This window comes from Alligator mississippiensis, chromosome 1, assembly GCF_030867095.1.
Source record: "Alligator mississippiensis isolate rAllMis1 chromosome 1, rAllMis1, whole genome shotgun sequence".
Lineage (NCBI taxonomy): Eukaryota > Metazoa > Chordata > Crocodylia > Alligatoridae > Alligator > Alligator mississippiensis.
Window position 1 is genome coordinate 417,826,718 of NC_081824.1, and position 24,499 is coordinate 417,851,216.

Below are 24,499 nucleotides of genomic sequence, written 5' to 3' on the forward strand. Positions count from 1 at the left end.
ATGGGTGTTCTGTTTGCTACTGATCTAAACTACGCCACTTACAGAAAACCACATAACTCGGCTTGATTCCATCTTGGGTTTATTGAATGTCTATGTGGCAGACCAGTAGGGGGTGCTCCTGTGCTGAGCCACCCACCTCACTGCGCCCAACCACCCACCAAGCTCCAAGTGCCTCCCTGGGGGTCCTCACGTCTGGCTGACCTCCTTTCTGGAGCACACCTGCAAGCCTGGGGTACTGCTGCCACCAACCAGGGGTGCTGGTATGTATTCAGGCCCTGTGCCCCCTGGGATACACAGGCCTTGTAGACCTCAAGGGTGCTTGACCCCATGCAAGAACTTGGGGTGATTCCTTTCGCCTGAAGTAAGTAGCCTCCCTTAGTTATCAGAGTCTAAGGAGCTTACAGGCATGCCCCGATTCCTCTCCTTGCAAGTTCACCACGCTTGTAATAGTGGAGAGCTTTATTGGTTAAAGAGAGTAGGCTTGGGGAAGGGTACAGGATAGGGAAGTATCACAGAATAACTTTAGAGCAAACAGTGTTAGCGTAATAGCTGGTTGCTATGCTTCTACATTACAGTAAACTATATATCTAGATAGATTTCAAGTAGTTTATTCAATTTACCATCATCAGCCCCAACATACATTTCTGGTGTCACCGAGCTATTTGAGGAATAAAATAAGATGTATACAAACTGAGTATGTGTCTGTGCCACTTCTGTGTCCCACTGGGAAATACTGCTGTAAAATAAGCCCCAGGCTGGAGCCCTAGGTTGGGGCTTCAGGGTAAAATAGAGGTCCATTTGTTGGTAGTGGTCCAAAAACACTTGAAAGCCAGCTTACAGATACTGTGACAGTGTCATCACATTAGGATCCTTCCACTATACTGGCTGAATTTTTCCAATCTATAGCTCCAACCGTTATGGATATAGTATCTGCAATATTTGTACGATGCAATTGTTGAAAACATTTACCGATCACTGAACTCCTCTAATTTCCTGCCTCTACCTCATTTAAATGGCAAGTCCATTAGGATATAACAAATGGCATGGTAGTTTGGCATATACACATACCTTTTTGTACCTCAGTGCACAAAACCTCACTTCTCTCCACCAGCTTTGGTTTGGAAAACTCTCTTTCCACAGAACAGTCCCTCCACACAGACTGTCATGTAATAAGTCACTATGAGGGGATTCCAAGAAGATGGAGTTTTTTTATGGCTTTCCTTTATGTATCCACATAGGAGCTAGCCACAATCCAGCTTTTAATAAGCACCTGTCTTCTTGCCAAACCCAAAGAACATAAGACTTTGGCCCATGCTCAGTAGTGCTGACATAACCATCCTCCCAGTGTTTCCTCCTTATACTGAGCATGTGTCATATCAAAAGGAAGTGGAATGCACCATGTATTATGGGGCTGGGGTTTAAATCTCTGTTTATTGTGTTAGTCAAATAACATATTGTGTTTTATGTAGTTAATCAAACCTTGTGGCTAATGTATTAGGACATTTACCATACTCCAGCTGTGGCTTATGAGCATTTTGCAATTATATTTCATTTTGCAAGGGGAGTCAGACTCTGTTGTAGAAATCTAACTACTTCAATTCCAACCCAACAGGTGCAATAAATACTGGAATTTAGCTGGCTGTCAGGAAATGAGAAAATTAGTGTGTGGTTAGAGAAAGAACAGAAATTTTATTGCTTTAAAAGCACCAAGGCAAACATAAAACTGCTGGCCTTCTGTCAAGGCTCTCGGAAAATAGGAACAGCCTGTTGTTCCTATGAGCATTCCACTGAAAAATGCAAAGCCTTTGCCATGAGAGATGTCTGGGGTTTTTTATGTTTTGAAGAATATGGGAGAACCTTCTTGAAGCCATTTACATTCCTGTAGTTCCCCTGTATAATGTGTATGCATTTCAACACTCCCACTTCTTATCAATGACCCACAAGGCCTACCAATGACCTACAAGACCTACAAGAAATTAGAATTTTTCCATCTGCAGCTGAAGATAGCTGACTTCTCTGTCACATAGAGAATTGTGGTGGGGGGGAAGTATTCAACAATTTTATAGAGAATTGTACAGTAAAAGCTGTGTTAACTGGCATTCTACTATCTGGAATACTTCATTAATTGAAAATTCTGGCTGGCTGGCCAGCCAGACACAGGAGGGGGAGCTTGCACGCGGCCACTGCTGCCACCTACCACCCTGTGCTGTTGCTGCTCCGCATGTGCCCCATTCCCCCCCCCCCCCCCCCATTGCTCCACAGGGGTTTTTAAAAAAGTTGAAAACCCCTACCTCAGATAACTAGAATTTTTAGATACCTGGCACCCCCCTTACCCTACTTATGCCGGTTAACAAAGCTTTTACTGTACTAGTTTTAGGAAGCTTCGTTGTTTCTGTAAAGGAGGCCCCCAAACTAAAAACCCAACATCTATAAACATTTAGAAGCAATTAGAACTTTTCTGGTTGGATCATTCTCCACTAGAAACATAAATGTTAATAAATTCATTTGATGACACTGATCTTGTGAAACTGAATAGCATGTGATGTACAGGAAATCAGAATAAATAATCTCATGGAGTCTTCTGTCTATTCTCTTTGAAACCATAGTACTATACGAAATGTGAAATAATAGGAAGGACTACTCACTCTGGACAGTGTTGGCAACAGACCATTCTGTACTTAAATGTTAACATAGATTAATGCAGCTCCACTAGCCACCCCTGATTCTGACTTATATCACATTCCCAGCGCAGCTCCTGGTACTGGTGAATATGTGCACAAGAAGGACCAAATCTGTGATCACACAGCTTAAAGTTGCGGCCTTAGAAGGCTGGACCAGCAAAGGTTAATGTCAGATCTGTGCTTGTCTGAGGTTTGCATCTTTCCAGAAAAGAGTTTTTGGTTTGGGTCCATCTTAGTTAATCTCAGAGGATAAAAGATATAATTTCCCTTGTCCCTGCTTCTTTTTTTCCCCCTTGATTCCTGAACCTTGACTCCAAGTGGTGTATTGTGCAGGTTGCTGAGGATCTGGTGGGAAAGCTGGTAGAAAACTGAAGGAATCCTGCCCGGATTCCTTCAGAACCTTGTTGATATTGAATCATCTCTGTAAGACATTTCATTATCAAGAAATCAGAAAAAACGATGAAAAGACTGGTTTGTTGGAATTTTCCCAGCTACCTCAACTCTCCCTGCAGACATTCTGCCTCTTCAGGACCCCAAAATGTGGTTTAAAAATCTGGTTCCATTGAAATTTACTTCAGTGGGATCAAGTTTCCCATACATACTTGACAGTGCTGGTATACCTGTATTTTTGTTGCACAAACATTATATGAAAAATTTTATTTGTGAAAAATTGCATTTCCTCACCCATGACCCTGGGTAGAAAGACAATCCTCAAGGATTTCGATCTGTTGTACAGTAAGTTAATAAACTCACTTGTATCTTACTTAGAGTTATCATCAGTTAATAATGTTAATAAAGAAGTTCCAAGCCTGCCACTGCCTGCTGATATAATTTTATTAGTTTATACAGCATACAAGGATCTTAACAACTTGTTTCAACACATATGCATTGCAGTAACCTCTTATGAGGTGGGAAGGGAAGTGTTTATTAACAGGAAGCAGTAGGAGCAGAAAAAGATTTCCAAGGTAAAATTGTGAAATTGCTAATCAAAAATCACATTTTTGGAGCTTAGGCAGATGGGAGTCCTAAGTAATGATTCACGGGAGTCTGATGCTCCATCACTGATAAATAGCAATATTAACTAGTACATCAGTTCTGAATTTTGACAGTAAACTAGAATAAACTCTATTAATTGTTTTCAACCTGAAAGGTATAGAGAAACCACTGCCAGCAGACCACGTATATGTGCTATTGATAGCAACATTATGACCTGACAAGAAACCAAAAACAGGAGGGAGACGAGGAGTATCTGCGTGGCATTCTGTATTTAACTGAGAGAGCACAAATGAAAAAAAAAGGTGTGCCTCACCAATGTAACCAGTCACCAACCATCTCAGAACTTCACTTTGTTAAACCCCAGAAGTGGAAGCTGAAGTTAGTCAAATTCAACTTCAAGTTAAGACAGTTTCTTACCATCATGGGCAATTAAACATTGGAACATTTCACAAGGTAGATTAGCTATCACTTCAACTCTTTAAGGAGAGATAAGTATCTTTCTAAAAAATGTAGGCTGGCAAAGATTATAAGAGAATCTGTGTGGTTGTATGGGTTTGGCTGGATAGTCATAGTGGCTGCTATTGGCCTTGGAGTTTGAAAATTATGCATCATCCTCTTCATTCCCTTCCATCTTGGGAGACAGCAGGAAGCTCTTAGTTGCCCTCACTGGCTGGATCCAGACGTACAGGAACATACGGTTTGCGGCGCCACAGATCTCTGTGCGGCACCACAAACAGTATGTGTTGCATGTTAAACTGGGCATGGCACAGTTAATTTGCAGCTCTAGGGCAAAATTTCCTATTGGGATTTCCCGGCAGCAAAAAAAACTCTGACAAGAAAAGTGGTGCAAAGCATGCCAAAATGCTATGAGCCAGGACAAATGAGGAGATGAGGGAGCAGGCAGCCCTGGGCTGGCTGCTCCCTGGTCTCCGCATGCCTCAGCGTGGGGCCTTCTCTGTGGAGCCCTCATGCCGAGTCATGTGAAGCCCCTGTCAGTGGGGGCGCTTTTTGTTGTGGAGCCCCCCCAGTGCAGGGGCACATGGAGCACTCTTAGTGCAGGATCTTTGCAGTGTGCAGAGAAAAGGGAGCTCCCCTGTCTGCCCTGTCTCCACATGCTGCTCCCCACCTGGCTGGGGCACAGGTTGCCTCAGCATGGGGGCTGCCTGTTGGCTAGCCCTGCACTGAGGCACACCATGCCCAAGCCAGCCTCACCTGCAGCACACAGATCAGCGGGACGATCACGTGAGTGGGATGTGCACTGCAGCACAAAGCACTGGCAACGCATAGCGGGTGCATGCAGGTGCATGTGCATCCTCTAAGATTGGCAGTGCACTCCCTTGAAAGAAGTGCCACTGGCAGCCTGCGGGTGGTTGCTGCTCACCACAGATTTGTGCTGTTACTATTTGTGCTGCTGCAAACGCACGCCCCTGCTCATGTGGATGTGGCCACTGTGTTCACAGGGCTTGCAGGTCTGCATCAAGACAATGACTGTATATTAATCTAATTCTAGTGCACAGTTACCCACTTTTTTCTTCCTGTTTCTGAAACAACAGGGATTGGCTGGAAATAGGATACTTATAGGGGTGGAGCACTGCTTGAAAGTAACACAGAAAATTCTTTCTTAGATCCTTGGTAGGTGTGTGTTGTTCACATACTACTCAGGGTCAAACTGACTGTTGGATTTGGTTTTCGGGGTGGGAGTTTACCCCCCCCCCCGTGAATTTGGAGAGGACCTTGTAGAAATTTACCTCCCTCAGCAGCACAGGGCATGGATCACTTGCTAGGATCAGCCAGGTATATTTCACCTAACTGATTCCACACTATTGCTGAGCTCGTGGGCATTTGTTTCCTGTCTTCTGTCTGTGGCACACAACAGTTTACTTTTCTGGAAAATGAAATACTTTTGTCTAACCAAAGTTACTGGGCTCAATATAGCGGTAACTTGGAGAAATCTAATAGCCTATAATGTATTGGTTAGAATAGAAGATCTGATAATCTATTCTCCACCTACTGGGTGCATCTACACATGCACATTTACTGCACAGTAATTTAGGTTACTGGACAGTAACTGAAAATTATTGTGCAGGAATGGCACTCAGCTACATGTGCATGCCCGTGCTGCACAGTAACTATGGCAATTTATGCTGATTTGGGTATAAATTTGATGCCTGCATAGTTTATGCCCAGTTAGTTACTATGCAATAACACATGTGTAGACACCTTACTGTGCAGTAACACTGTGTGTGTGGACCGACTTGGGACTAAAGTTAGTCCCAAGTTGGCCCACACACAGCGTTACTGCACTTTAACAGCTACGCATGTAGATGCTGGCCCAAAACCCACTTACTGGTTATGTGCATGTAGACGTGCCTACTGAATCTGTGGAAGGAGTAAGAAGGTTTGCACGTAGACCCATGGTCCATTAAGTTCAGAGAATGTTGCTCTTAGTTTAGTGTATGAGTGTGCAGTCCAAGTCACAGTCTGATCCAGTTAACTATATTTTAATACGTTTATTTTAAAAAGTGGAATTTATTAATGGAAATTATTAAAAATTCAGGCCACTTATTTCTAAACTCTGTGTTAGAAGATTTTTAGCCTGTTTTTTCTATGATTGTTCAATTTTTCTCCTTTGTCAGTATATCCATGGGACCCTAGCAAATTAACTGTGTGATTAAAACCTTTACACAAGTTGTGAAGTTGGGACAAGCAGTAATTAAAACATTCCATTTACTGACCATTAAATCAAGACATGAAATAAATTGTCTTCATTTGGATGTCTTGAGATGATTTGGTTGAGCGCATTACTCACTTTTGGGGAATGCACTGGCTTGCCAAGATTGAGGGCTTGAGCATTTATCATTATTAACAATTTAGGAATTAATTGCTTTCCAATAGCTGCTTCTCTTGTCTGTGAGATTCGCTTGTTTTCAAGTTTATAAATTCTGTATGTGCAAAATACTGAATTTTCCATCTACAACCTAAACATATTTCAACTTGGCCTAGTGGCATTCCTGGGCACTTCTTCACCTGCTTCAGAGGTAGGAGGCGGCAGCGCTTTAATTAGAGCAGCTCTGAGAGATGCTTTAATTAAAACGCGGCCGTGTCTCCTCTATCAGCATCGCCACGCTTAAAAATGGCGGTGGGGTGTGCTTGAACTAAAGCTTGTTTAACAAACCCTTTGCTATTTGATCTACATGTTTATCAGTAGGACAGTTCCATCTGTACCACTTGCAGGCTTAGAGCAGAATTTTAATATTTGATTTACTACACTTTTGAACTCAAAGTCATATTTGGATGCTTTAACAAAAGCTTGTGGAATTTCTGAACTGCACAACACTTTCAGTCTCCTATTGACCCTCAGAATGGCTACAAGTCACGTCCCTTTTATTTTGGGGCCCTTAATTTGCAGATGTCAGCTTTTCATATTCTTAAGGGAGAAGGCAGGGAAAAGAGATGGGAAGTGTTTATTTTGTTTTACCCGATAAGATGCTAAGATCAATTGCCTGCTAAAAAAGCTCCTAGATAGTGTACAAGGAAGAGACCTGGTAGTGACAGTGGGGAGAGTGCCAACTTGGAATGAGCATTGAACAAACTGAAATTATGGTTTTTTTGCAGTAATTTGTGATTCTGTATGCATAATCCAGTTCATCACCACTGAAAGCTGTGGGAATTTCCTTTGTGATCTTTCATGAGGAAAATGACATTAAGCTAATTACCTGCACCGTTCAAACAATTTTTCAGTTATCATTCTGTCTGTTTTTCTGAGTGAATTTATCACTGTAATAGCTAGTAATTTCTTGGGGCCAAACTATTCCACTTATTGAGCATCTAAGTGGACTTGCACATGATTCTATTCCATCCTATTCAAGTCCCTGAAAATCCACTGATAAACCTTCTTTATCATATACAATAATTGAATCACAGAATCATAGAAAAGGAGGATTGGAAAGGACCTCAGGAGGTCACTAGTCCAACCCCCTGCTCAAAGCAAGACCATCCTCAACTATATCATCCCAGTCAAGGATTTGTCTAGCCAGGTCTTAAAAACCTCTAAGGATGGAAAGTCTTCAACCTGTCTGAGTAACCTGTTCCAGTGCTTTACTACCCTCTTGGTGAGAGAGGTCTTCCTAATATCTAACCTAAACATCCGTTTCTGCAACTTGAGATCATTGCTTCTTGTTCAGTCATCTGCCACCACTGAGAACAGTCTAGCTTCATCCTTTTTGGACTTGTTCAGGTAGAACAGACCTGCATTTGGGTGCCTAAATCACTTATATACCTAAAAGGTGAAATAGCATCTGGCTGTTAGTACCTTAATAGCAGCTTTGTATTAATTCACAATGGTGGGGATTCATTTTTCAGTACAATGTAGGAAGGATGGCAGGGAAGCACACTGACTGTCTTTTACTGCAGCTGGAATAAAAGTTTGGCTCAGCAATGGGAGAACGCAAGTTTTCTACTGCTGTGGAAAGAGCTTTGAAATCCCTGCCAGTGGGCCTGGGTACATCAGCTTTAGAAACAAGTTAATGCCATATAACAGGAATATGATATTGCTTCCATTGCATTCCCCTGGTTTTTAGACTGGATGTTCTCAGGGGCAGAGAATCTGTTACTTTACATCTTACAGAGCAGTGAGCACCTGGAAGACAAACCTAACTTTAAAAAGGGAGGCAAAATGTTTTGTGTTTATAGTGCCTCCCACCAGCTAACACTAAGACAGGAAGTGAAAATGTTACCCTTCCCACTGGCACAAAAGAGCCAAAATCGCATGCTTTCAGAGTTGGGGGAGGAATGTGTACGGTGGCATTCCCTATTCAGATCTCTGGCCATTTTGCAATGTCTGAATAGAAATCAGAGAATGATCTAAAATCACATCGGTATAGTAAAACGAAAAGTGGCCAGTTTCTCATAGGACTAACTATTAGCTTGATTAAAAAGGAGGTGTTTGATTTTGAGTTGGATCCAAATTGCTTAGTACTCAAGAATGAACTTAGTACTTTCATTACGAAGTCAGTTATCTGATTGTATAATTTTTCTTTCAATTGGTTTTATATAACTGCAGCCTTTAACCTGCTTGCAGTGAAAAATCCCTCTTGCTCAGAAGTGGAATGGCTGTGGCACACTGTGTAATTGTCTTCTTCTAAGTGAACATCATTAAATCGCAAAGAATAACTCATTATGCAGCCAGGAAGATAACTAATCATACGTGTCGCTTTGATCCATCATTATCCCTGTTATCGAAAGCAAGGGCGCTATAGCTATCTCAAGCTTAAATAACTCATTATAAACATTAAAAGGAAAGTCAAACTAAGCTGCCCAGCAGAAAGCCTTGTTCAAAGTTAAGTGATGGCCAAGCAGAGGCACAGAAAAAGAACAGTTTTTAGCTCTTGCAGTCTGATCAATACCTCCTTTCATTTGCAACCTCTGCTGCTTCCATGCTTGCTCTGTATTGATTAGTCCATTATTTTCCATAATGTTGTGAAGCTGCTTCCACAGGCATTCATATCTTTGTAAAGAAAATTGCCTGGAGATTCCACATATATGAATTGAAAGAGAGAAAGAAATTGCGGTGGGAGGTGGGGAAAGAACCCTCCCTCTTTCACATTTAAGTTATGTTGTAACTGAAAAGATAGAAGCTTTTGTGAAACTTGCCACATTATCATCTGGTTCTAAATCATCCCACTGATGTCTGGACTAAATGGTATGTAAAAACTGCATACCTCCATATCCACCAGCCAGTATATCCATGTTGGTTCTGGTCAGTGCAATTCCTGCTTCCTTCCCTCCTGCAAAATTGAGGTGAAGTGGGGCACTTTTGGCAGCCAGGGTCTTGCACCCATGGACATGACATGGAAAAGTGTGGATATTTTTTAACCTTAACCCTATGCTTACCACACATTTATGGCATTAACTAAATCAGTAATGACTACTAAATATCAGTGGCTAAATATCAAAACATATGAAGCAATTAATTATATTATCTCTTATAAATAATTTTAATGGTACAGAACATCACCAGTTGGGCAGATGTCTCTGTGAGGATTTCATCTTTGATTCTCATCCCCAGCTGTGAATACTACAAATACTCCAGCTCTGGGATATGTGTGGGATTGTGTGTGTGGTTAAGGTCTGGGACAGTAGAAGATAGCCAAGCATGAATCAATGTGACATGGAGCTTGGACCTGTATTAATTCCTTCTGTGTCTCCCGTATGGCAGTCATGGAGCAGGGGGCAACAGCTATTGTAGGAAGCAAACAGTCATGGGGAAGAGGAACTGAGCAACAACTTTGAGCCAGGATGGACTAATGGACATGTATTCAGTATCTGCAGAGCTTGGAGGAGCTGTTTCACTCAGTGGACATCAGTGGGCTGGACATCTCTACTAAAAATCTGGAAGGTCCAATCCCCGCTTATCCAGGGGATATGGCATGGGATACATGAAGTAAAGCTCAGAGAGTTGTTCTGTCCCAGTGCAGTTCCATTGGTTTGTCTGCAGGAAAAGACCCTTTGGGCCGGAATGGATTAGAGGGAGTTTGCTGGTGCCCCACATTGAATAACCCCATGGATGCATACAGACACTGCCAGGGGTTGTAGAACTTGGAGAACAGAACATAATTCTGTGCTTATTCTTTCAAATACACATTGGGGCTTTTTCTTCCCATTTTCTAATATTATGAAGAATAGTGTCAATTTTCTGCTTGTTTCCAGTGAACTGTGTACTACGTATAATGCTCAGTTATTCTGTTCTTTTCCTTGAGTTAGAGGAGAAGGGCACACAGATAGTTTTAAACCACCTTTGTATGTTCTGGGGCCAGTTCATGATATAAGTTAGGTGCCTCAGGGCTGCTGTGATTTATGCTTATTTTTCCCATGCCCCTTTCTGAGCTGTTGGAATTAGAGAATAGCTGTGATGTGGTACATACATTTATTACCAGAATATTTGTATTCCCTTATGCTCCATAGGGGCTAGGTAGGGGGAGATGCAGCCCTGCACATGTAGGACATTTGAAGAACTATTTCTGTTTTCTGTAACCCTTTAGGCTGCCAAAGCTGTCTAAAAGGACCCTGGCATAAACCAGAATCTAGCCTGCAAGCAAAGGAAACCTCATATTTAAGTCTTTCCAGTGCTCTTTCATCTCTCTCTCTCTCTCTCTCACTTAGAATTCTTCAATCTCTGCTGCTGTCCCCTCCTCCGCATCTCCTCATCATCATCATCCATCATTATCATCCTTGCCATCAGCTATGTCCACTATTGATTTTTAACAGGATGGATGAGCCAATGTTTCCTCCCCAAACAAAATAAAACAGGAGAACACAATGTTGTGTGGGCTTTGTCCCCCTTTCAGAAATGTGTGTTCTTCATTCTATCCAGAGAGCAAGGAGTAGTCACTAAGTAGTCTGGCTTTAAATGATTAGTCTGTTCTCATGGAGGGCAAGAGGGTGGTCTCCTTAGCACAGTTGGGAATCATTACTCCAGGTTAATTACTAGGAGAATTTATGTAGCAAGCATCAATCAACTCTTTGGCATATTAGATCCTGTTGTAGAAGCTGGTCTTTGTCCAAACAGCACGAGAGGGCTTTTGTCTTTGTATAGATCTTTATTTTTTATCACATCAAAAAGAAAAAATCCGGTGGATGGAATGCTTAAGTAAAAATGTCAAAATGTTCCAGGATTAGGCATGGGGGGTTAGTTTAAGAAACAGAGTAAACTCAAGCTGCCTGGGGTCAGTGATAGATTATAACAATTTGGCATTGATGGGGGAAAGGACTGGTAATGGATTATAACACGTTGCCCTTGTTTAGGGTTACTGAATCATGTCAGAGACTGATGGAGAGAAGGATAATATGCATGTGCTAGTGGGAGGGAGGGAATACATTAGACAAAAGCAGGTTTGTGGTATGGTATTTCCTCCATCAAAACAGCAGCTATTTCTAAACACTTGTGAACAACTAAGCAGTGCTTCCCTCCTGGGACCAACCCTTTCAAAACTCAGTGTTTGCCAAGTGGAAAAAGGATTGGGCTGGGACCATAATAAAAGGTATTTTTAATTGTGATGTACTGGAAACAAAGGAAATTGAGGAAAAAAACCCCAAAACTCTAAAAATAGGAAATGTTAAGAAAAAAGCCCTTTTCCTTTACAGTTAGAATATAGGCAAAGGATTTAGGGGTCAAACCCTCAAGCCCAGTTTATCCTCTATGCTGTACAATGCATTCAAAGAACCATTCACCATCTCCCAGTTCCATACAAATGCAGCTTCAACTACTCCTATGATAGTTTCTATTAGGTCAGGGTGTTTAGCTCCCCCTCCCTCCTCCAGAATCTGGTTTTTGACTCTGCTCCTGGGGGCAGGATAGCACAGGAGGGAGCCAGGCTGCCCCTGTTGTGTGCTGCCTGCACAATGTGCGTGGCTGAAGGGTGGAGTGGGGATGTTGCATGCATGACTGGAGGGAGCTGGGGTTCCCATGTGGAATGTGTGGCTGGGAAGGGAAGCTAGGCTGTGTGCAGTGGTGGGGAACCGTGTAGTGAAGGGGCAGGAGGGACACGACACCCTGGGTTATGCAGTCTCCCCAGGTCTGCATCCCATAGTATATGCGGCCCCTTGCTGCCCAGAAGTTGGACTGCCCTGTCTTAGGTCCTGTGGTGGCTCATCATTTAGTTCAAGGTTATAAGAAGAGATAGACAATGAGCATAGAGAATTTGCCTTCCTCCCAGTCTAGTCTTATAGGGTGCATTCAGACAATGCAGAGGTGCACATTTGCTGCAGGACAGATAGCATATTTGTGCCACTGCTTTGTGCTCTGGGGCATGCCCCTGCACAGCAGATTGTCCTGGGTGGCGTAGGGAAGGCTGAGGCCAGCACCTGTGCTGGCTTCAGCAGGCTTAACTGGGGACCTCCCAGGGCAACAGCAGTACCGATCCGGTTGCACAGAGCCTGGCTGCTACCACATGCACTGCATTACTTTTTCTTGTGGTTTTTTTTTGACACTGGCATCTCCCAGTGTCAAGTTTTAGCACCATGCTGCAAATTAACAGTGCAGCGAACGGGTGCACGTGTGCCATGTGCAGTTTGTAGTGCCTTAAACAGCTTTAAGGCACTGCATACCACACGTGCACTCTTGTCTGGATGCATCCATAGAAATTAGTCAGAGAAGGTTGTTGATATCCAGAGCTCTGCCAGGATTGGGGCTGGGACTTCTCCAGGAAGATAATGCCTTCTTTGCCCTAGCTAGATAATGGAGGGGATCTCTACCAGTAATTCCTCATAGTAATAATCTCTCCTTGACGCACCCATTCCTGGGTAGATTTGTGCCATGTGAGGATTTTTTAAATTAGTTAAAGGCCTTGATTTCTGAAATCAAAAATGGAAAAGCAAACTTCAACAACAACTGCAGTTTCTTCTAATAAAGATGGAGTAATCCCCAATTTAATAATACAAACCAGAGAGGTTTGAAAAAAAGAAAATAAAACCTCACCTCAGTGGCCATAAAAGAGGTTTTTAATCTTAACCTTTACTTTGTAAAACTGTATTTTTTTTTAATTTCCTATTGCATTTTCACAGCCCACAAGATGCAGAACACACAATAGTAGAGTCATAAAAAACACACAGAGAATACATAAAGCATCTGTAAGCACAGGCTTTGTGACAGCAATTGCTTCCTGCTATTGTGCTTTTATGCAAGAAGATAAAACATCCAACATTTAGACTGTCCAGAAATCGATGAGTCTGTATTGACAGCCTGCATACCACTGGCTCCATGTTCCAACACTGCCAGCAGCAGAGAGCAGAAAATCTGCTAAATGTCTGTCTGGTTCAATAAGGTTTTCTTATTAACATTCTTTCATTGTAAACCTGAAGTGAGTGCTACATACCCATTGAGGCAGGGGCAAGGAAAACAGATTCACTTTAAAGCAGAGGGTACTTTCTATTCTATGGCTACTGTGCCGGGGTGAGATCTAGTATTTGGGGAAATTCTCCTCAGGACATGTCCACTGGGAAATGGGGGAAAGAAAGAAAACTGGGGGAAGAGAGAGAAAGGAATTGGGCAGGGGACAAAGAAACCAAAGGAGTGAAACCTGTTAATTTAAGGCTGTTTTTACACCAACATAGTCAGTGATCCCAGTGGAATTATAAGTAATTGAAAATCCTGCACCACAGTGTGTGGGGGCGGTATCATGAAAGCCTTTATAGCAAAAAGAGAAATGCGCTCAGGAATAAGGTGCTGAGGATGAGAGGCACAGGGAATGATGTGGGATGGCCAGCTTGCTGGAGATGGACTCATCTTGTTTTAGGCCTTTCCAATTTGTCCAAAGCCCTGGGAAGGGATAGGAACAAAACCACTGAACCTTGGAGTCATGCAGTGAATTCTACAGTACTCAGTAAGACAAACCAGGAGTGAGGTGCCCGAGTTTGTTACAGGAAGTTAGATGGCTTACTCCCATTGCTGATAAATCTAATATCCACTTCTGCATTTCTCTATCAGAGGGAAACAAATACTAACAATTTGAACTAGGTAAAAAACTGGGTTGAACTAGGTCTGTGGGTTAAACTTAGTTGCTATTTTTTTTAATGTGACACAGATAAGAATCCTTCCTCAGCTCTTGGCATCCCTTCCCTTCCTCTACATGTTCAGTGCACCTCCCTTCCCAGCCTATTCCCCACCGCTCTACTTACACCTCTGGGTGTAGGAAGGAAGGACCTGCCCACTACTGCCACTGTACCCAGCTGATCTGGGGTTGGGAGGGGAGGGGAGAGGGGAAACCCAGAGCTGCTCCTGCCATGCTCTAGCAGGAGCTATGAGAAGTTGCTGCACAGGGAGCCAGGCTCAGCAGAAAACAGTGGCAGTGGTGTGGCTGATAGGTTCCCCACCCTTGCCCCATTAGCCTGCCCATTCCCTGCCAGCCTGGGAGCAGACACAGGGAGGGGGAACCTACCCACTGCTGTCACTGTCCCCTGCTGAGCCCGGCACCCTGTGGACCTTTCCCCAGCAACTCTGGCTAGAGCAGGTCAGGACCATCCAGGACAGTGGCGGTGGTAGGTAGGTAGGTCTACCCTTTCTGTACCCAGAGTTGTAAATAGAGAGGGCAAGGGTCGGGAGGGGGAGGGGAGGTGGTGCTGTGTATAGAGGCAGAGGTAGGAGTGCTGAGAGAAGTGAGGGCAGGAGAGACTTACTTGATCTGGGGACTTAAAAAAGGTCTTTGTGCTGCTCCCATGGTGCAGGGGTGGAGGGGGAGGATGGAGGGCAGGCTGACAGCAGGAGAGTGCAGCCATCACTGCAGTGCCAGTCACTGTTTCCAAGGCCTCTATATCAAAATACTGGATCTGCCTATGGTGGGATATGACCTAGATGGTAAGGAAGTGGGGTAGAATCCACTATCCATCATTGGTTCCCTACCTCTCCTGTGGGTGGGTGTTCCAAGGGCTTTACTTTGTAGGTCAGGAGAAAGATCTACCCCTGCAGAGACAGCAGCTTTCCCTGAGCTGGGTTATAGACAGTGGAAAGCAAGAAATGCATGGCAGTTCTAAAGTAGCTCTCCGGCACTGTGGCTTTGGGAACGTCCTGATAGTTGTAGGTTTAAGGACCAAATTGCCTTCCTGTTGCCTGAACAGCACCCCACACCCTCATTGTGACCATTAGAAGAAACTGTACGTTGAGATTCAGATTTTTCCCAAATGTATTTTTCCCCCAAGTAAGAGATGATCTAGTTTTATATAAAGAAACTTATTTGGACCTGGTGTATAGTTGTCCTAAAAGCTTTGATTTACACAAGAAAAGAAATAGAGCAAAGATTTTTTGCATCAAAACACATATTATTCAAATGAACTTGACATCATGTAGCTGTAACATGTGATTATGGTAGACAAGAAAAATTAAATAAGCACAATCTACGGCAAAGCAAAAGGATTCCAGTAATGGTTAAGGCAGCCTTGATTGATTGATGTTTTGTGGGGCAGTGTAATCGGATCCCATACAACTGGGCAAAAGAGGAGCACCCTGATGTCAGAGTGACCCCAGAGTGGTACAGAGGCTGTATACCTGCTCTGATGCCTATATGAGAAAAAAGCTATAGTAGTGAGAAGGCAGTGGGATTGGAGAAAAAAGGGGTGAGGTTGAGACCCTCCTTTTGGCAGTTAAAACACACTGTTTCCACCTTTCTCAGCTTGTCATTTGGACTCCACACCCTGATCCATAGCTACATTTTTATCATTGAGCTGTTTGATGTAAAAAGGAGCAGCACTCAAGCTGCTTGTGAACCAGTCCCACAGCTTTTCTCTGCGGTATAGTGGTTTTCAGACTGTGGTCTGTGGAAGCCGGGGGTTCTGCCATAGGTTGTTTGGTGTTCTGCAAAGAGATTGGGGGAAATGGCAGAGGAGCTGGGAGGCAGGGTGCTGCCACTGCCCAGCCAAATCTCCCAGCTCCGTGTCAGCTCAGATGGTCCATGGAGTCAGAGGTAGGGACTCTGCAGCAGAAGGAGTGATTTGATAGAGTCCCATGACTTTAGGATGTTTGAAAACCACCGCTTCATTCAGGTGCTGCAACTGAGTTGTGATTTTTGCAAAGAATTTAGGAGATATCTAAGCAACATAGAAATGTAATGTATTATTGATATTTTCAGACTTAATGAACACACGGACCAAAAAGCTCTGTATGAGTCAAATAGAGTAAAGTGAACTTGACCAATAGTTTAGTTTTTGTTTTATCTGCAGTTATGGTCATGAGAAAAGAGGGCTGTGTTTTTGTTATAGAAGTCTGAATGCCACTCTAGTCTTTCTATATCAACTGTAGATAAAAATCTTAATTAAAACCTGAAGAAAGTCTTGCATAAATATTTTCTAGAAAGGAAGGATGAATTCTGGTCTAGCTCTTTGTTATGGCAATGTGGAATATCTGATTATCTTGGTATTCTGTAGCTTTTTGCTAAGAAGCAGCATCCATTTTGAAGAAAATGCATTCCTTTAATATCCAAAATAGCCTTACTTTTAAGAAACCCATTCTTGTTATGGCAACCCGCCCTCCCCCCAGCTTTTGCATGAAAGTGAAACATTTGGGCATTTCAGATGTTTCTGTGTGAAAATCACTAATTCAATCAACGCCGAATTTACAAGCATAGAAAAAGCTGATCTCATACAGGTACCAGTTCTGGTGAAATTTTGTACAAAAATGAGTACACAACCATAATATTTGTGCTTTTCCCCATGGCGATATCTGTTAATAAAATTGTCAGTTTGATTTCAACCTGTTAAGGTTAAGGGGAAATCACTGGGACCTCTGTTGCTCTCAGGGTTAGCAGTGTAAATGTGGAGCAGCTCCACTGATCTCCTGTTAAAGTCAAGTTGGAACTGAATTGAGACTTCTGTTTGGCCCAGTGCTTTGTAAGTATTATTGGCTATGCCTTCAGTGGGTGAAAGTCAGCATGGCTCTATTGAAGTCATCTGCACTTATGTACAGCTAAGGTGGACCTGTCCCTATTTTTCTGCCAAATTCTGAAGGGGCTTTTGATGGAGCAGAATATGGACATCAGATACCTTTGAAACATAATTAAGACGAATGTAAATGGAAGTAGTCAAAGAAGCCAGGTGATAGGTGCTCACTAGTAAGAAGCCAGAAGTAAAGTATCTGATAATTATGGGTAGAATAGAGCAAAACTAGAGTTCAAGGAAAGGGTTGGCAGTTATGAGATGTCTTTGTCTATCTTCGACTCTGAAAAAGGAGCCTGTAAACAGTGTAGTATTTGTTCTTATCAGTTTAATATCTGATATGTCCTCGATGTGAGGACTTTATATTAAATGGATTTTTGGGACTAGGAGATGGACTCGGAGCTTGCTCCATCCACTCCACGCATCGGCCTGGTAAACCGAACAAGGGAGGCAAGAGAGATAGGTACTAAAAGGTCTGTCTTCCAGCTGGCGCAACAGTCAAGCCATTACAAGGCAATCTGGCTAACATTATATCTTTTAATATATTTCCCAGACTTCAGCTTCCAAAACCTCTGGAGGAGGATGAGCTCTCTCAGTGTGCAGGGTTTTGACTTTTATTGCCAGCTGCTTACAGACGTAAAAAACAAAAATGGCACTTTGCTTTAAACTCTGTGTGCCTCTGCACCAAGCCCAGCACATGCCCAGAAGAGGCATCATGTTAGTTGGACCAGGCTCGCCCAACATAGATTGGGTGCTTCTGCTGAGCTTTTTGGCACTTTTATCTAATAGCTGATTCAATCAAAACGTCCCGCTGAAACACCCGATCTATACAGACACTGTGGAGCTGTGTTGAACCAATGTGTTGCTTCTTCCATCTGTAATAGTTGATATTATTACTAGAAATGACAAGTGCAGAGAAAGGTAGAAACAGTGCATTTTAAGCACCAAAAGGCAAAATACAGGTCTACAGAACTCAGTAAGCTGTCTAATATCTCATTGTTATTCTTGTTCTTTTTATTCAACAATACTGGAAATCTAAAGTTGCCCTCACACTTGGTAAAGTGCATTTTCTTGTTTCTGTCATGCTGGTTGACTTAAATAGGCTGTGCACCAAACCTTAAAGGAATATGGAAGCTTATACTAAGGCACAGATACTGCAGCTGCAAAGAGACCCACTGCCCTTAGATTCCACTGATGCTATACATGTTTCCCCCTCCTTCCATCATGAAAATAAAACCTTGCCTTCCTGCAGTGCAGCATCTTGATCTTCCAAATTGTTACTTGCTATTACGCCCTAAGGGATATGTTCATCTGGGTTAGTTGCTGGCAACATGACCTCATAATTATGCTAACCCTGTGTTCTTCATGTCTCTTCACAAATAGTTTTGCTATCCAATTGAGAGCTCTCTTTGTTAGAGCTGCTTGTACCAAAGCAAATCATTTTTCTTTTGATTAACATTTTCAAAGAGTAACTTTACTGCATTCTCCAAGGGCTTTGGGACTGCTGCATGGCCCATCTGGTTGAGCTGAAGTCATTTAGCATTCTTGGCCTCAAAATGCTGTCTTTATTGAGACTTTTCGACTAAAGTTTCACTTTTGGATCGTGCTTTTTGGCTTTTTAAATGAATGTTCCTTCGTTGTCTGTGAGAAGCAATCCTCGTTTTATGTTCCTTGCTTATTGCCAACCAGGCAATTGTTGAAGATGGTGAGGGCAAGAGAGGCCGGCACCTTTGTAATTTGTAGTGGCAGCTCATCTGTCAAAGACAAGGAATTGAGTTGCAGCTAAAAGAATCAATTAGATCAGAGTGATTTTCATATTCTTATTAGACACTTGAACCTGTTTCCTCTGTAGCACTAATAGGGTAAATGTTGATGCATGCTTTGATCATGACGTTGTGCCTTTGCCATATGCATGGAGAGCTATCAAATGAGCTGACAAGCTCCATATTTGAAGTTCCCGTGGAACATCACTGTCAATTTGCAGAGGGATTAATTAGTCATGGTGCTCAAAGAGAGAATTTCAATAGCAACTCAAGGAATTTATTGCTTAATGTAAAATAAATGAGGTGGGGGAAAGGGAGATTAGGATGCTTGAATCCATTGAGTCTAGTTTTTTACTTCCGTGCTCTATACTGTTTAAGCTGATTGCAAGAATTCAAGATAGTTCAAATATAGCTTTGGCACAGGTTGGCACCACAAGGCTTTGAATCTTGTTTTGTTTTCTCATTTGACCCTGTTGTAGACAGGCACACAAATCCTTTGTGAAGTTAACAAAGTAAGAGGAATAATTTCGGGCAGTGCGCCAGATACCAAGTAGTTAGCTGCTGTAAATGATCCTTCTTACATTAACACTGTTAGTGGTTGTAACATAACTTGGGTTGAAATAAGAACTCCTCTTGGGTCTCACACAGTCTGATATTGTTTGAAAAGCAACTGTAAAAACAGGAAGACATGATTTTTGGCATTCTCTTTCTAAACAGAGTAAACCAGAAAGATTTGTAAGGACAAGGCTGCAGCTCTTCACATGAGTGATGTTTTAGATGTTGGTATTTGACTCCTAGATCAGCTCTTTTGCTTGAGAGGGAATATGATTGATTCTGGGGCAACAAAATATCATGGTTAGTCTGGGGGCAAAACGCTTGGAAGCAAAAGGAGCCCTTTTCATCATTCAGTAACAATCCCAGGGCACAGGAACTTGAGGGCATAACATTTCAATGAAAAGGAAAATGGGACTAGGGAAATCTTTATGCGTAAGAAGAATCTGCCATTGTAGATAGATATACAGTAGTGGGGGCACAGACATCATTTGAGCAGTCAGAAAAAATCAAACATCAAATTAAGAGGATTTTTGGTAACAAATACAGTACATGTGAAAGAAAATAAAGCAGTATCTTTGTGAGGCCAAATGGTATTTGCATCTAGATCAGATAGATGATCCTGAAAAATGTTCTTACACATCATTTCAAATCCCATTTTTTCTTCTTTCACTCTTCCCCTTTCTGCTTTCTCCTCTCTGCTTATTTTTCCTCTGTCTTTGTTTTTTCTGCAGGTCCTTCTCCCTGGATTTCTCTGCTGGATTTTTTTTCCAGTTGTTTTCTCTCTAAAAAGAAGCAGTTCTCCTTTCTTTCTTACCATCTGGTCTCTTGCCTCTGTGGTTTTCTTTGCTAGATGACTGTGATTAGAAATACATTGCAGGTATAAGCTGTTCCTGCAATGTTTCAGTGTAAATACTGGAAGAACAGCTGTTTCCGACATGGCGCTACCCTGAAAACTGCATTCCAAAATAAATTAAAATGTCAGTAATCTGGAACCTCAATATTTAAAAGCACAACACATTTAAACCAAAATCTCTGGTCTTAAAATATGGAAGATCTGTTCTTAACCCCATCCTTCCTCCACTCTTAATTTTAAACGTGAAGACTAGTATCAGCACAATCTTCTTCAGTACAGAATCTTTTCTTCTTCTTACACCATTTTCATTCCATTCTTATACAGTGCCCTTCATCACTAAATTGTGTCCCATTTGAACAACCTAAGTCACATCTATCACGTGTTTGCTTTTTCAGCCACTTCCCGCTGGGAGAAGGCAGCAGGATGTCTTGTTTTGGTAGACAGTGGGTAGATTTTTTTTTTGTTTATTTGCCCTGCTTTTACACCAGTCACCACTCAGCAACATTCACAAGGTGATTCTACTCCTTCCAGTGACATCTCCAAATCCCTGAACAATGTCCCTAGTGACCTCCACTGTACCTCTACCTCATGATCATCTCTGAATCTGAAGTACTGAGTCGTACTCTATAGTACAGCAGTTCAGACCTCCCACAGACACTGTGGGCGCATGCAGATGAGCATACATATACAGTTTGCTGTGCCTGGATGCTGTTTAAGATGCCACAAACTGTATGCACCCTTTCACTGCACTGCAAATTAGCAGCATGGTGCCAAAATTTGACACTGGAAAATCCCAAGTGTCCAAAAAAAAATGCTAAAAAAAAGTGGTGTGGTGTACGCGGCAGCAGCATGCACAGCCAGAAACAGAGCCTGGCCGTCCAGAGCTACACTCTGGTTGCTCCACAGCCAGGCTCCAGGTGGCTGAATTGGTGGTGCTGCTGCCCTGGGAAGCCTCTAGGACCTCAGGTAAGGCTGCTGGGGAAAACTGCTGTCCTTTTATTTTTTTTTGGATAGCTGCAGGAACTGTTAGGAAAATGGCTTACAGACAAAAGTATTCCACAGAGGTGTTACAACGAGGAGTATATCAAAACCAGAATAGAATAGTTATATTCTAAAAGTTTCTATTTACTTAAATACTTACTTACTCAAAAGTTTCCCTTTAAAATATTTTAACAGGGAACTCCCTTACTATTTGGCACCATGCTTGAAAGTTACTTTGAAAGCTTGTTATTCTGATTCATTTTAGTCATCCTGAATCCTTCATTAAAGGCCATTTCTACTTACCCACATGTAAGATGAATTTCTCCAAGCCCAAAGCAAGCTGAGGACAATTTTGTCCCAGTGTTAAACGAAGAACCAAGGGTCAGAAAGCATATGGGAATAAGGAGACTGCTAGCCATCACTTTGGCCTCCTCTCCTAGTCTTTGTTGCCTGATTTACTTATTACAAAATGTGACTTAAAACCACTTGTTATTTTCCCTGAATTTGTTGAATAGCTTTGGTTGAATAAAAAAATAAATCAGGTCCAAATTCACAAAACCTGCAAGGAGGAGTGAGTTTCCTCACAGAAATAGTCTAGAGGTTTGGGCATTCACCTAAGGTGAGGAAGACACAGGGTAAGTTCTCTCCTCTGCCTTAGAAAACTTGAATGCTCATCTCCCTGTGGAGTTTTCTAATCACCAACATAGCCTACTATTCTGGGATGGGATGTTTCAGTCTCTTCTTCTGAAGCTGTTCCACTTCATATATAATACACTGTGGATCACAATTGCAAATTTACATGCTTGACATCTCTCTGTATCCTCTTTTAGGCACCTAAGTCCTTTCTTGTTCTATGGAAAGTAACCACCCCCAAAATACTCTAACTTCTAGTCATTAACGTATTTTCTTGAGATGAGAAATGTGGATTTAAAAAAAGCCTGAGGCTGAATCAATTCAATCTTTGCAGGTTAGTCTAGATTGCGTAGATTGAACCGATAAGCAAGTGAACACACATTCACTTCTGATTCCAGAAATTCAGGCACATGCCTGCAGTGACCCAGGCCAGAAGCCAGGGCATGCTAAAGCACACCTCCCTGCTCAGCTGGAGAAGACAGCTTAGCCAAGGCTAGCCCACCCACCCTACAAGGGGTGGGGGGGTGTCACAGGGGAAGCCCAAAGCATCCTGGGATGCTGGGGGACTGTGCCTTATCTTGAATCTGGAGGCAATCTAGGGCAGAAGTTCAAGAAACTGATTTAACCTAAATCAGTTAAGTCTGATATTGCATCCATCCTGGTTTATCTTAAACTGGTTTTGGCCATTTTGAAAATGGTTTGTGCGCACAAAACTTCTGTTGTAGTACAGATTTGAACCGGTTTCCAATCAGTTATGTCACTTTGTGTAATTTCTGTCCCTCATCAAGAAGGACTAGAACTTCATCTCCCATTTATAAATGCCTAAATGGAGTTTTCTTTTGTTTAATTAACAAAACAAAAAATTTCAATTGAATCTGAACTGATATTTTGTTTTTGTTTTTCAGTTCAAGTGTGAATCTGAAAAATCAACTACTGCTGTGCCTTGTTAGAAAGACTATAGGAGCTGGATAATTTAATAATACATTTCACTTTGCATTCTGTTTCCTGGAGTTCTTCAGTTTTCAACTCTTATATTTTACTTATTTGACAGCACCCTTCATTTTAGAGCTTAATACTGTTAAGAAATGCCATCATCTGCTTTCTCATTTTGAAATGCTGTTTAGCACAAATGATTTATGCAGATAATTTATATACTTCATAATGTAAAATAAATACTACTGGATTTGCTAAGAGGAAAGTATACAGCATTTCAAAGACTGGCTTACTGAAGGAAAAAAATAGAATTATTATAATCCTTTTATAATGTATCAGCCTGATTGCTTTTGATCTACATTGTCTGTGGGGCTCTTTCTACTCACTGAGAGTGTCTACATGTGCCCTTATGGCACCATTGTTACTGTGTTGCCATTTAGTACTTCCTTTTGGAAGTACTAAAGGATGGCGCAGCAACAGCCCATGCTGCTCTGTCTGTGCAGTGCACAGTTATTTTTAGCCACTATGTCGCCGTAGTGACACACCATACCGACGGAGAGCATCACTACAGCATCACAGTTTCTGCCCGCTGATGCTACATCACAGTAGTGCGTTGCTGTGGTGATGTAGTGTCACATATAGACGCGCCCACTAGTTATATGCCCCGGGTGCATCTACACAAGATGTTTACTGGACAGTAGTCTAATTAGCTGTGCAGGTCCCTTTCTGACACTGTAAGGGTACATTTATATGAGATGCTTTACTGAAAATTAAACTAATCTAATATGCAGTAAAGCATCACTGTCTACTCCTGTGCAACAATTACTGTGCAATACGATAGTCTAATGTGCCGTTTTCTAGTACCTGTAGGTACAGGTACTGAAAAACCAGTGCATTAACTAATGTGCTGTACTGCGTGTGCAGATGCTGACTGGGAGTTGGCACCCAGGGGAGCCTGGAGCTCCTGCTGGCTGCTGCAGAGGGGCAAAGCAGAGCAGGAGCAGTCTTGGACTGGGCTGCTCCTTTCAAGCTTAGTTTGCTCCTGATGGGGGCAAACATGTAGATGTGCACTGGGGAGTGCTTTAACGATCCTGAATTTTCTGCACAGAAAATTACCTTTCTTCACATGTTACCTTTCTGCACAGAAAATTCAGATGCATTTATTGCACGTGCAGACGTGCCCTAAGACTTTTACCTGAGATAAATGGGCTAAAATAACAGTGAAGTACCAGAATTTCTCAGAGAAGGGGATATACTTTCTCATCACACTATATGTTAAAGGAACAGTGTAGTCTAGGGTGCTCTGATCCCTAGGCTAAATATAGGGTGTGTTTGTTTCTAAACCATATTTTAACTAACAGGGGGGGAAACCCCTCTTGTTTTCAGGAATGGGAATCACTTCATAAAAAAAATAAAAGAATTACTGTGCTTGGCCCATGAAATTGAATTTTCCATAGTATTTTAATTCATTTCTTTTACATCTTTTTTGTTCATTGTGTTATGAAAATCACAACTGTGGGTTTCTGTTTGAACCATGGCCTACTTTTTAAAAAATGACATGATTTTGAGTGCCTACTCAGCATACTTTTACGGGGTTTAATTTGTGCAGTGTAGGTGTCAGTCCTTTCTGATAATCAGGCCTCTCTAAGATGTCTCAAATTAAGCAGAAAGTGATGCTCAGAAAG

The 24,499-nt window shown here is 42.2% G+C and overlaps 1 protein-coding gene and 1 non-coding gene across 2 annotated transcripts in view; both read left to right on the top strand.

Annotated features, from left to right (window-relative positions):
• Positions 1-24,499, top strand: part of LHFPL6 (LHFPL tetraspan subfamily member 6) — a 236,668-nt gene that overhangs the window by 120,858 nt on the left and 91,311 nt on the right. The gene's annotated exons all lie outside the window — the stretch shown is intronic.
• On the top strand, positions 17,358-17,539 carry LOC132247884 (U2 spliceosomal RNA). The gene has a single exon (XR_009459290.1). It is a non-coding gene; the product is annotated as a U2 spliceosomal RNA (small nuclear RNA).